General features: G+C 31.6%; 1 protein-coding gene across 1 annotated transcript in view; it reads right to left on the bottom strand.

Annotated features, from left to right (window-relative positions):
- The window catches only part of LOC147067920 (dorsal root ganglia homeobox protein-like), a 157,114-nt gene extending 142,789 nt beyond the window's left edge, over positions 1 to 14,325 (bottom strand). Inside the window, exon 1 of the mRNA XM_085952531.1 lies at positions 14,206 to 14,325. The gene's annotated coding sequence lies outside the window, so the exon portion shown is untranslated. The remainder of the gene's footprint in view (positions 1 to 14,205) is intronic.
- Positions 14,326 to 15,298: the final 973 nt, after the last annotated feature.

Consider the following 15,298-nt stretch of genomic DNA (forward strand, 5'->3'; position numbering starts at 1 on the left):
CGGATTCGAATCCCGGGTCTGGCAAGTTCACATAATGCTTTTCAACGTGTATTTGGACCCAGAGCATGATGTGAATAAGTAAACTAGTGGCAAATATCAATATATCGTAAAAAAATGTATGTTACAAAATCTCTTTGTGATGCGGCCACTTCGGATTGTAGTGCTAATAAAAAATACAATACAATATCATCATAAAATACATACATGTATTAAAATGAGTTGATAAACAATAAGATGTAGTTTTAAACATTAATTTTGAATCAGTTCTTATTATATGAACTATTAGGTAATCTACGTCTACAATAATAATACCTATATATTCCTTTAAAACTCTAAATTTGTATAGAAAATTTCCAAACACTTTAATGCCCATGTATTTTCTTATTTCGATATGGATGGAAAACATTGTTCATGTATAAAACGTTCTTGGTCTGGACATTGCGTGTCCGGAAACTTGTACGTATGCAGTTCGACGTATCACACTTCACCGTGAAATGTTGTATCGGAAATATATGACCGTATATTAAAGACCGTCATACATTTTTGGGTCGTATAGTACTACCATAAAATTCATGTCTAAATAAAACACGGTTCTTGTCGGTTTACACTTAACAGGAAGCCAAAAGCAAACAAATTTTGAAAAAAGCTGATATACTGGATTATGTGTTAGGTTAGGTTAGGTTATACTTGAATTATTCATGAATTTTGCCAAAATCAGCTATGAAAATTGAATTAATGTTCATATTAAATCTAATAAAATTGGAGACCGTATAGTATACGGTCATCTCTTTAAGATAAGAAAACTAACGAAAAACTGTGCCACGGTGAAGTGTTTTACGTACAATTTACATGTAACCTGTACAGTGGACAAGGCTGTCCATCATTTCAAAATCGAAATGCAGGTCGCAGTCAGTAGCATTGCACTCGAGAGATCAGAAGCGTTTGCCTCGCCCACCACGTATGTGCATCTCCGTGTCGATGGGATATCGCAAGAGGAATAGCGCAACACAAATTGCGGTCTCTGTGAAGAATCGCGGTCAGATTGAATTAACCGAGTTATGAGATGCGAAGTGCACCGTGGGCGACATTATTATGAATTGACCGAGCCAGGACGAGTGGGCGAAGAACACTTGTCTCTGTCCCGCCGGCCGCAGGACGAGCCATGATTTTGAGGAAGTGGCCAACGGATGGTGGATATTTTCATCTCGAAGTGGTGAATTAGAGCCATGACTATTTCGCACCTGCGGACGAGTAGCGGATGCATGTTTACACGGAAACAATTCAATATAAAATGTTCTGTGGATGTTGTCTATTACGCGCAATAATACAGAATAATTGCGTTTTCGTATGAGCTTTGTAAGCTCGAAAATGTATGTGCTATTTCATTCGATAGATTAGTAGTTTGTAATAACAAATCGTCCTTGAATGAAGAGTATCAAAGGGACTATGATTTCTCATGGAGCAATTTCTGGATCAATACACTGCTTGATGAAAATATTTCTCGCTCAATAACCCCTGGTAAAACCCCTCAGTCAATAACCCATTGTTTTTAAAAACCATTACCATCCGGTATAAAATAACGAATATTTAATTTTTTTCCTTGATACAACAATGTAGACAAAAATTTATTTGATAAAATAAAATTTAAAACAGGAAAGGAGATTCGACAATTATTCACTGAAGATTTTCAATAAATAAAATAAGTTGTATTTTTTAACCAATTCCTAATAGGCTTGTATAAGGCTTTAAACTTTATAGGTTACCATTTTGCTTTAATAAAATTGTAGTTACCAGAAATATTATAAACAATTTTGACAACAGAAAAAATCCTTCTAAGGAGAGAATTTTACTAACACGTGAGGGATGAGACTTGCATATTTTTTTCATATACATACCTACATACCTACAACATACACATATACTCATAATATGCATCTAATCACTAAATAAAATGAATATGATCAACATCATTCCTAAAATTAGATATCGCTTTGAACTTACCAATGACCAGGCTTAATTGATTAACTTCATTAAAATACGAATAATGTTTCATATTCCCATTTTCAAGTATTTATATGGAAGATACTTCGCAAATATATTTAACTTCAGTGTCATTGTAGTGTCGAGTTAGCATTTACTTGGTTTGTTACCCAATGGCCTTAGCTGAAGTTGAAATACATTGACACAGTGAATAAATAAAAAGAAAATTTATCTTACCAGGCTAACAACGATGCTTTGTAAAAACTACAATAAAATAAACTCAACTCCGTAGAGGGTCATATACTTCACACAAAAACAAAGTTAGTTTATAATAATTTGATTAATAATTATATAAATCGTTTAAAAGAATATCATGGGAAATTTTGACTGTCATGCAATTAGGTACCATATTATATTATTATTGATAACGGCCCCACCATGTAAATAACTATCGACACACTCTTACTATTTGCAGTAACTATTATCATAACTAAATGTTAGTTCACAATATATTTATATATTATATATACCTATAAAATATATGTGTGTATTTTTATGTATTATATCTGTTGAACACTATTGAAACTTTAAACATATATTATATTATATTCATAGTGATCATTTCTAAACCTATTCATAATCATTTGACAAAAATCTTTCATTGTTCCATTAATTGCCCCTGGTACAATTCCAAGCATGGCGGTAGTTGATTGTTATGGCTTATTAATGTCACCCCCTGCTCCGAATATCGCCCAGTCCAGTCCCCCATGGCGAACATTTTCATTACACCATTAAAAATATCACACCCCATTCGATCAACAGATTTTACTTGTATTATTGTTAAAGTGAGATAAATATTGTTCTAGTAGCATTGAAATAGATGCGTACATGAGTACCAACTTATTCACGAGTGCGTTTTGTTATATTTAACATACACTATAGTATGTATATATTTACGATATACAAACACACTTAAATAATATTATTGTACTCATATGTGTGTAGTATTAATTGGTTCAGTTATCATGAATGTCCCAGACATTCTGGATTCACTGTTAGATTAAGGCCTCACCTAGATTACTGAACATTTTTAGATCAGAGATACGTACTACCGTATGCATGGCCCCCACAAGGATAGGGCTGACAGGGCTATAGCCTGGGGGCCCGGCCTTAGTAGCGGCTTGGCGTGGCGAGTCGACCAGTTAAGTGAAAAAAACACACTATAAATTTGCTCCAATAGTAAAAATAGTCGCCTGCGGTGTTATTTTCCCTGATGATTGTTAACATAACATATATGTGGCTGTGTGATGTGATATGATGATTGATATACTTAATTAAATGATAAATCACGTGTAGAATTGTAATTTATAATTAATTTAAGTGTGTTTCCTGACTTACAAAATAGCTTTTTATCCAATATGGCGAAGAGTTGCATGTTACTTAGTTACCACAAAAGAAGGTCGCGATTAGTGGTTCATAATAAGTGCCGATAACCCAATAAATCAACTGGATTTGTTTAAAAATACACAGAATACCCTTAACCCTGGGGTTCCGTAGAAACCACCTGGGAACCGTTACTGTAGAAAATCATACTGCCCTTAACCTTAGCGATAGGTAGAGGGACCCGCCATATATCCTGAAGTGGGCCCCCAGGATAGGATCTTTGGCGCCCCCTCCTAGCTATCGCTAAGGATGAAGGCAGTGTGACGCTCTACAGTAGCGTTTACCAAATGGTGTACGCGGTAAAATTAATGTGTATGTTTAGTGTTTTTTGTATATTTTAATACGTCCATTTGAATTATGGAGTTGTCGAGTATTGATAGAGGATTAAAAATTGTATCTATCGTACTACCACATAATTGTAAACAATACAATAAAATTATTGAAGGAAAATAGCGCCGCAGGTGACTTTTTTATTATTAAAGCAAATTTGTGTTGTGTTTATCCCACTTATCTGGTCGATTCGCCTCGCCGGGCCCCTCCTGAGCCCGGGCTAGAGCCCTGTCAGCCCCCCCCCCCCCCTTGTGAGGGCCATGGCCATGACTGTATGTTGTGATTTGTACATATATCTAAATGTATCGGCGGTTTTCTTTGACGCAGATGACGCAATTGATTTGTCAGAAGATTTAAAAGACGACCCTGAAACAGCTAGAACTACTCACATAAATTAGATATTAAAGTATAGCTTGAATCTTTAAAATATGCGTATTTCACACAAATTGAGTACCTATAAAATATTACCCAAAGCATAACAAAATGCAACCAACATCAAAATGACAAATAATATAACCAATCATAAATACGTAGGTACAACGAACAATAAATCACCAATATTATTATATGTCGTCAACAATAATAATTATTTTTAGCTATAGGATATAATTCTAGAAAAGAGATATGTAAATTTATATTTTTACTAGTTACCTAAGTTGGTAGTTGAAATTGTTTTATTTTCAATCGTGTGGGGCTTAAAAATCAGTCAGCGCCCAGTGGTTTATCAATACTCAAATATACACAATTAACTAAATACAATTTAAAAATACATATACATACTTATATATTATATTTTAGTAATACTTACTACATAGGTACGTAGAAGTATGAATAATCTAGTAGATTTCAGCAGGGCTCGAAATGGACCGGAACGCACCGGAGCGCCGTTCCGTTTAATAAAATCTCATAGGAAAATAATTTGACCGTCTGAGCTAGATCGGCCATAAAACAAAAAACCTAACACTTATTTGTATAAAATACCCATAAATTTAGATAACTATGTTAATATTTTCGTAAAATCATCGAGCGCTCCGGTTCGTAAAATTTTCCATTTCGAGCGCTGGATTTCAGACTTTTCACAATACGTCTGCATAAAGTGTGATATTTAGGGCGTCATGAAAAAAATCAATGTATACGACAGATGCCGTGTGACGAAACAATTTGAAGACCTCTGATTTATATTTTGAGTACCCATATAATAATATATATTAAAAAATAATCAAATTAAAAACTATTGGCAAGTTCGTAGGTATTCAGTAGGTACGTCAAAACTAAAATTTAGTGATTGTTTAATTAATACATATCTGCTAATCTCTTGACTTAAAATTACAAAAGATTGTTGCTAATATTCGAAATACGAGTAGTACCTGCTGCATAGTAGGCGATGTTTAGATGAATATTATTTAAACGGATATACGAATTGGCTAATTGGCAGAATGTCTGGCCCAGATTGCCATCGATATGGATTTAATTCGCAAAATCTGAAACCATTCTAATATGTATATTTCTGAATTTGATCTAAAATATAATATAGTTATTATAAATCAATTAAGCATTATTTGCGGATAATACCTATTACTATTATTAAATCGATGTGCACACTTATACTTAAGACGGTACTTCAGTGAAACGGCAACTAATTCTCAACTATAGGTGCGACGAAATTTTGGACTCGCTGGCAATCGGAGAGCGAACGTCGAGCTGTGAACACGTCAATTTGTTTCGTGATGGCGACGGGGGTATTAATTCTTAAATCGTGTAAAGATGACTAAAAAACGTTACCCATTTACTTGGAAAAGAAAACATGTCAATGAATATATTATTATTGTTACTGATAGAACAATAAACAGAACATTAAATGGACGCATGTTGGATTTATATGACAAATTATATTTCGTTCGGCACGCGTCATTTGCACAATCCGTGCATCGCCTAGTCACGATCTTTTTAGACCATGCCTCAACTGAGGTATAGCCTTATAACTTGGTTCATTCTATTTATTAGTCATATACAATATACTTTATACGTTTATACTGATGACTGATGAATATATAAAAAAAGGAATACAATTATTCAAAATTGAATATTTATGAGCGATTAGAGGTACATACCTTACTTATTAATAAGATATTAACATACTTCACCAATTTAACATTGTTTTCATTTGAACACTTTATTGCTCAATCTTCTCTATATCGCTGTAAAGTAATAAAATCAGGGTTGCCAATCAAATACATGCAAATACAATTTTACGAACCGGAGCGCTCAATAATTTTCCGAAAATATTAACATATTTATGTAAATATTTTGTGAAAAATAGTGTATGCCAAGATTAAACGGTTAGATGGGACAGTTTTGTGGCATGCAAGATTTTGGCATAATGTTGTCGGCGCTGCAAATGAAAATTGAGATTTACGTCACGCCAAAAACACTATTTTTTTAATATGATTACGATAAGTTTCGTATAAACTTAAAAAAAAATGATTATATAATTATTTTTTAATAATACATACTTCACGAACCTCGCGTCATTCCTGGTAATACCAAAATCCCTTATACACTATAGAATATAGATAGTATTTACCAGCCAGAATCAGGTTGATTTTAAGAACAGGCAAGCCAGGTTGAGGACATACATCCGCAGTACGTGTCCGAGCCAGGTTCAACGTCACCTCTTTACTCAACGTGATGAGAGGCTGCTTGGTTCGTTCTCTTGCCTTATCTCCTCATCACTCCTAAAGTTACCACCCGCACACCTAGTAATGTTCACTATATGTTAAATACATCAAGTTTAATTCGAGTTGAGTGCGTGCTTTGTATTATCATGTATCCCAAGTTTACTACCAGATATGACAACCCTAATACTAGGCCCATCTCAGTTTGACAATCAGAAACAATGCGTGGCGTTGAATTGTGTAAGCGTCGCCTTAAATAAATTATTGTGTCAGATAATGAAATTGACTGCACTAATGAGCTGAGCATTTGTAGTGACTTGATTCGCTGTGGGTGTCAATAAGATGAGTTACCCGCTTTAAAAATATATGCCCTACTCACTACTAACTGACTGATTCAAAATCTACTCAACACTGTTTCATTAAAAATATCCTCTTCTTTTTCCTTTGTCGGATCTTTTCGGTATTCAAATAATAATATATTAAACCATCTTAAAATATACATATATTCGCAAATATGTATCGCAAATTACAAACTTCAATATAAAGTATTTAAGTAAGTATTGAATATGATATTACATAATATATTATAACCCGTAGGAAATCAAATTCATAATACTGTTTCCAAATACCTAAGTAAGAATTATTCTTGAATGGTCCTAGGGTGAGGAAGAGAGATCATGCAGTCTCGTTCGTTTATTTTTGTAGTTTTGATAATGGTATTACAACCGAAATGTTAACTTAATTAATAAAGACTATCTGTGAGTCGGTTGTTTAAATAGGTTAACTAATTAAATTATCATAATTAATACACACAACTAACGACCCGCGGGATTAAGCAGAGCATGCACTGCTTATGTGCGGCAGATAAAAAAGAATAATACAATTTTTGACAGTATATTTCGTAGAAATGAGATTGTTTTTCATCTACTGCGTTGATATATTTTGCTAGCAGATATCTTTAATAAATATGATTGCCATACGTTATTGTATTTATCCGTCCAATGTAGGCACTTAATAAAAAAAATTAGCACTCTTTAATATTTCCCAAAAATGTGAATGTCATAGGTACAATTAGAATTCCATCAGGCTTTTCCGGAATGGCTAAACAAGGTTCAATGCTTAGCATAACTGCAAAGAATCATTTAGTAGATAGACATCAGAAAAACTGATGAAGCCTTTTGAATATGTCAAAGTATGTGTTTAAATGCTCGTACCAGATATGAACTGGAGTTTGGTGCACATATTTCCCTTGAATTAAGGGGCTAATAAAATAGATCATTAGTATATTTACAATGCATAAACATTCGGCGACTGACGACAAACGCGCCACAGTCAATAAACAAATAATGATCAAATAAATTGGGCCCTAACTAAATCGTAATGTCTCCATCAGATATAAATGTCATACCAGTTGTTGGGTCACCCGCATCTCTTTACCAATACTGACCCCGTGTAGTTTGACACTTACTAGGCACAACATTTCATTATAGGACGTCATATATATATGTAAATGACTAGTGCCCGAAACACTCACAATCACGTTTGCACCATTTTTCTAGTTTAGTGAATGATTTTTAAAATTAAAGCGATAATATACTATGTTCGTAAGGAAAATGGTGAAAGTCTATTAAGTATAATAACGATGCTGTTTGGGCATAACCTGTTAAACTGCAAAATGTTGAATTTACAAGAGAGACATTTTAAGCTTTGAATTGCCCACATAAATTTCAGTTCATTTTTACAACGTTTTTCTTCTTACAATCGATTTTTAACTAACTTCCCGACCAGCTAGACATTTGAAACATTTAGAATATATCAGAACACGATGCCAATGCATTTTTTAATACTTTTAGCCATCTTTAAGTAGTTTCGTTTTTCATCTTGCAATCGATTTTTAACTAACTTTCCGACCAGCTAGACATTTGAAACATTTAGAATATATCAGAACACGATGCCAATGCATTTTTTAATACTTTTAGCCATCTTTAAGTAGTTTCGTTTTTCATCTTGCAATCGATTTTTAACTAACTTCCCGACCAGCTAGACATTTGAAACATTTAGAATATATCAAAACACGATGCCAATGCATTTTTAATACTTTTAGCCATCTTTAAGTAGAATTGATTTCATTTTCAGTTAATTCTGTTTTGTATAAAAAGTTATTTCGGAAGAAATCCGTAAAACGTAAAACTATTATTGGTACTAAGTGGGTCCTAGCAACTAAATTATTAATATTAATATATAAGTGCGTTACTATGGAAATCAATATGACATGTCAAGTATATATTTTTTTAATAGTTTAAGCTAGTCGAGTCAAGTTTATATAACAGAAAATTTAAAAACGTTGTATATAAAAAGTTCTTTTTATCTTGTAATTATATGTTTAAAATTGAAAAAAAAAATTAAATAAATAACTGAAGAATAATATGACAATACTTAGAATGTCAATTATTGCACTAATTAGGAAAATAAGGTCACTTATCAGTGATCAAACTATGATAAGGTCTTTGGTCATGTTTTGACCAAACTAACCACTGTGTTTGTTCACATATCATCATATTATTACAATAGCGTTTTGAGCATTTTAAGTGAAATATAGATATCGGGTTATTACCAAATGGAAGATAATACTATAGTGACCCAATTTTTACTCTTAACATAAAATGACCAAGAAAGCAGTTATCAGGTTATGCCCAAACAACACCGAGTCTTCAGAAAAACCAAAAAAAGATTGAGTGTTGAATAACTGTTGAGTTAAATTTAATTTAAATGATATCATTAATTTAAATGTCGTTTGACTACACATATGGCAATATACTAAACCTAAATTATCATTTTTTTTAAATCAGAATAATCTTTCATTTATTTTCATTCACAGTAAAGTTTCACAAAAATTAAAAAATATACCTACCGCCATATTCAAGCAGAGCCTGTAGCGGCTTTTGGTGACAGAATCATTGAAAATATTTATAATATTCTGTAAATGTATCCGTATAATTAACTATCTAACACTGTCAATGGTAAACTCGTTGATTTATTAATGGACGGAGCATCTGAAGAATAAAATAGATTTCGTAAACGACTCTGCTGGCAATATTATGTTATATTAAAAAAATTAAATGTATCTATAATTGTCTACTTTTAAACTAAAAACACATTGCCTATATCGTGTCTCACGATGCATAAAAATTACAAACTGAACAGATAATGTCAATTTAGATTTAATTCGGGGGGCATGTAGTTAGTTTATTTCTCTGTAGCAATGCTAAGAAGTCAACTTTATTAATCTATTTTGTTAATTTAACTATCGTTAAATTTATAAACACTAGAAAAAATTACAATCATCAACATTCTAGTCGATGTGCTCAATAATTCTATTTGTTATATGACAAGCAAAGCAATATAGCGAAATGCGTATAGGTACGTGACTAAGTGATTGAGTGCAGGTGCAGGGCTCATGACAAGGATACAATGTAGGTGTTATATTTGTGCGATCGCGCAACAAACACGCGTGCGTGCATCGGAGAGACAGCTTATGCGTTACAGATAGATAAATAGATCAAGGCAAATATTATAATAAAATTTTCTTAACATAAATATAACATATATTATAATATAATGTAATTTTCAAACCTGTAAATCTGTAATTAAAATCTTTAGATTGTAGCACTATAGATTACTAGTGCTAAAAATTCTTTATAGATATTATATGGTGTTTTAAAATTATTATTGTTTTCACCTGTAATTGTATTTTAATGACATTCAACTAAATGACATGTATTATGTATATTATTTTCATGGTACCTACCTGCCCCTTATACTTTGACTTAAAAATAATTTGGTTAATGTATATCCTCAAATAATAAATTGAAAAATAACACCTAATATTCTATAATTATATTCTAGTGAGTTTTTTGTAGGTTAGAAGAATACATGTCATTGGTAGGTATTATAATTCCATGCTTAATAGTACGAATCCTCTAGGTATGGTCCCAATATTGAAGCTCGTTTGATATAAATAAAATGGATTTCGAGTTATGGGTACACATTTATATTTTTATAAAAATCGATGTTTTTTAAAATAAATACCTACATATTTTTTTTAAACCAATTATTAGTCCAAAATCTCTTCGATACAATATAGAAAACTTAATAAACTAAATTTCAATAACATATTATGACCATAAAATAATATGTAATAATAGGGTGGGATCCTTTAACAAATTCACATTTTATGACATTTGTATACAATGATAATGATAAGTTATAACAAATAGTCAGTTTATCTTTGACTACGTAGGTAGACTGTAGAGGTTTTGCCTAACTAAAGCATAGTCCATACATTTATCCGTCAACAAATTATATCTTCCAATTTTTGTCATTTACAATACAGTACGATACAAACATCCGTGCACGATTATTTGTTTAAACTAACGCATGTCCACAGCTACAAATATTGCTATTTAATTAGATGTAGTTTGGAAAGTCTACATCGTACAAGTTTCTATTATCAATGAAACACTAAAAAATATCTATAAACACTTTCTTGTTTCTCAATATGTTTGCCGTGTTTTCTATCCGCGGCGGAATACAAAAAAACAGGGACTTTTTATCAAAGCATTTTAAATGTTCTTATACACATATATTGTAAATATATGTAGTGTTCATTTTTGTTCAGAGACAGGTGTATTTTGTACGGCCCGGACTATTTATACTTAACATGAAAACTACATGGCGGGTATAATGATATTAAATGGTGACTTACAATAATAATATTAACGTTTTCCGTCTATTTTTTACTATTCGCGACATCACTAATCACTAGTCAGCAATACAAAATACCTATAACTTATCTAAACCTGGTAAGTTAATGATTTCAATTTGGTCGTAGGTAGATAGGCTGTATATTTTACATTTTAAGCCAAAAATATTGTTATGAAATTGAATAATTCTAACTATTTAGTTAGCTGGCTTATCGGCCGAGGGTATCGGGAATAGTACAAAACTTAAATCAATTACAATTTAATTACAAATATATTGAAGAAAACCATTCTGCTATATAGATAAAACTTTTATATAATGTGATAGTCAGACAGGAAAATGGGTTCGGGTGCGAATGGTTAAAATAGCCACATAGAATTTTAGAATGCACATTCATTTGTATAAATTTTCACAAATGTTTTTCGGGATGAAGATACCAACACCCCAAAGGTTCCACATCGTTGATAATTAGTATTTGAAAAAATCAAAAAAGTTTTTCTTATACCATAGCATAGAGTCATACATAAACCATCATCATTTAAATATTTAAATGAAAAATCACGTACGAACGTATAGCCAATGCGTAGCACGTCCGTCAGCGACTTTTTTCCAGACCCATGCCCCGGTATGTCTACAAACACTTATCATCAATATATATATTGCAATCAAGTAAATATGGAAAATTATATGGTAGGTAGTTATTTTTTTTAACTTGGGACGAAATCTAGAATTTAAATAGCTGTATTCAGACCCGGTAAACTGAGCGTGAAAATGTAAGAGAATCGATTAGTCAGTCCAAAGTCATGTGATTTCATTTGTTGTCTTTTTTACTGATAGCGGTGAAATTCGAAATTTTAGATACTTACCTATCTAAACATTAAACTATTAACCAAAGTGTTTTTTTTTGTGTTGCGAAGTGTTTAATTAGGATTTTAAATACCCAGCGACCTGGCGATATTTTATTTTGCACTAGGTACATCACTTAATAGTACAGTTGTTCAAGCTCTTTTTACAATTAAAATTTTAAAACCATCTTGAGCAAACTTTTTATTAGACCCTCGTAGCCGGTTGAAACAATAATTCCACTCAATTGCAATATGGCGTGCTTTATTCGATCAAAGTTGCCTCTTGTGTGTTAACATCAATTCGCGGCGATCGCACTGCTCCTTTGAGTGGCATCTCTTTTTTATGATATGGCAACACATCACATTATTTTATCACATGACATTAAATTCAGAATAGCGAAATGACATTTTTGGCAATCAATCCCAATACATTGAGATGACGCTAGAAAGTACCTACTACATATACAAAGATGGATAATTTTGCTTTTAGGTATGGATTTGGCTAATTGGGAACATTATTATTCACAACAAATATATTTTATAAAGTATGTAAATACCTATCCACTAGTGGCGAAAACTCGATTTAACGTGTACCTAGACTCGTAAAATTATTTATTCTGTGTGCGAAATAACAACGGAGGTAAGTCTAAAATCAGTACCTACTTTGGAATTTAGTAATTCATTAATAAGTCAATTCGAATTACCATTTATACCACATACTTATTTACTTATTTCATTTCCCACTTACTTATTTCATTTTTTCTTAAAGTCTTATCTTCCTTTTACTTTCGCACACAGAATTAAACTATAATAATTTTCTTTGGATAATAAATTAATACCAACATTTATTTATTTATTACACCGATAAATAAAGAAATTACGTACAACGCTAGAAAGTGCCCCACCATTAAATAGTGTCAAATTATTAAGTTTGTAATCAATAACTAACTTTAAATGTTAAACGTCAGCTGAATGCAGAACCATTCTATCTCACATTTTAAATATTAAAGACGGGAGTTTTTTGAAACCACCTACTCCAATTATTTATTATCTGTAATATATAAAAATGTATACGTAGGTAAATCACATTTTAGTAGGATTATTGATGAAAAAAGTAACGAGTAATATTATTGTATATATACAAAAATAATATTTTAAATATACCTACTGAACATATTCAATTCAAAATTCTGAAACTTTTGAGATAATCCGAAGATTATAATATTACAAATTGCAGCATGTCGCTACATACTGCATCAACTAGGTGTTTATTGTTATTCCTTTAGTTTGTTACAATCATTTCCCCTCGACCAGTATGCCAATATGCCGTGTAAACTGTATTTTTTCAATTCGTTCTCAAGTTTCTTAATCTTGATAATTGTATCTATGCTAAATAAGGCAAAATTAAACATTCATATAACATCGGAAAACATCAGATTTGTATCAGAATGTACTAGGTATGTAGCTATTATTATAGTGTTATAAATAAATCTTTAAATATGTAGGTATGTACTTCTTAATAGTGATAGTATAGTGATATAATAATTTATAAGTTATCAATTTATTAAATTCAATAAAAGATAATTTTTATCTAAGCCTTAAACTATAAATTATCTTCGATTATTGTATTTCACTGGATCTTATTTCAGGTGAGACCTTTTATGGTTTCCTATAAAATCTTTGAAGCAAGTTCTAGTTAGACGTAAGTGCCATTTTTGTATAGAAGAATGAAAAAATATACAAGATAATCTCGAGATTTTGTATTATAATTAGTACCTACAGTATTCCCAGAGCCTATTTTTCATATATTTACTCTCCACAAGTATGTATATATACAAGAAGATTTCCTTCGGCATATTTTGATTTCACTAGGTACTTGTTTTAATAATTTAATTCTTAGCTTTTTTCTCAATATGATATTTTATAGTATGCAATTGATTTTTATTTGAAATTGAATTTATCAATCAATCAATAAATAATGACATTTTTTTGTTGTATTATATATTTTATTTATTTTTATATTCAGCAAATGGAGATACTATGTTTAATGATCGCTTATAACAATTTAGGATTGTAAAATACCATTAATTAGTAGGTATTAAACGGTCTTTTCTTTTCCGTCTAACTAAAGTAAGTATTTTGTTATTCTGTTGAAAGCATAGTATTCTTACCTTATTCCCGTCGGAAAATATTTTGACAGCTGTTGAAGGCGGGATCCCCCACCCTTCGAGTGCAAAATATATACTTCGTATACCGAGCAACAACACAAAAATATTCTAAAAAAATAAAAACGACATGTCAGTAAACTTATATATGTATCACTATTAAAACATTGCAGTTAAAAAGTCAATATTTTTTATTATTAAAAAATATATTTATACGTTTACTTTTTATATTAAAAATTTAATATTTTCCGTAAATTATTGTCCATCGAAAATGAGTTTTCGTATGTATTTATCTACATACATTTAGTACAATGATATTATTGTTTTTAACGTGATTTTAATTATTTTTAAATTAGCCGTCACGTAAAAAAAAACACCACACAAAAACATAAAAAAAAAACAATTTAAAAAAATAACTCCCGAAATAAAAGGCGCGCGAATGGGAAAATTCCAAATTTAAACCAAATGCATGCAAAACGAGATTATGACGGAACCGGAAAAACACATCGGTCATAAATATTCATGGCTAGCAACACCGATGCGACACCTACAGCGGTTATCATAACACTAATTTCCTTACATCCTTAGCGCGGGTTTATAAAATAACGTATACACAGAGAGAGTAAGGACCAAGTCATATTATTACGGTACATTATGGCCCCACAAAATTCATCTGAACACATAACGTCTCTATATCGCCTCAATCACTCAATATCAAACAGTCGAATAACAATTCAACATTGTTCACTAACTTGGTCGCCATTACTGCTATAAATAGGGGTGGTTTTAGAGTGTAAGCTCGTGGCATTTGTATAACAGCCATACAAATATCATATAAACAGAATCTCCATAGCTTTTCTGAGTGCAGAAGTAAAGGAACATAAATGCATTGTATCTATCTCGCCTAAACAACCCTTACGGCAGTTGTATATAAGGACTTTTATGGAAAAAACTGCTAGCAGACTATATTGCAGAGACTGATTTAATATCAACTGTGCAATCACGGATTCACTGTTTTGATAAAGCATATCAGGAACTTTCGTTGTCTCGTTTATTCATTCGTAAAACTGTAAGTGTGGATAGGGATAGCTCTACACAC

This window comes from Rhyacophila brunnea, unplaced genomic scaffold (genome assembly GCF_057557595.1).
Source record: "Rhyacophila brunnea isolate RB1 unplaced genomic scaffold, BYU_Rbru_1.0 scaffold_3, whole genome shotgun sequence".
In the NCBI taxonomy this organism is placed as follows: domain Eukaryota; kingdom Metazoa; phylum Arthropoda; class Insecta; order Trichoptera; family Rhyacophilidae; genus Rhyacophila; species Rhyacophila brunnea.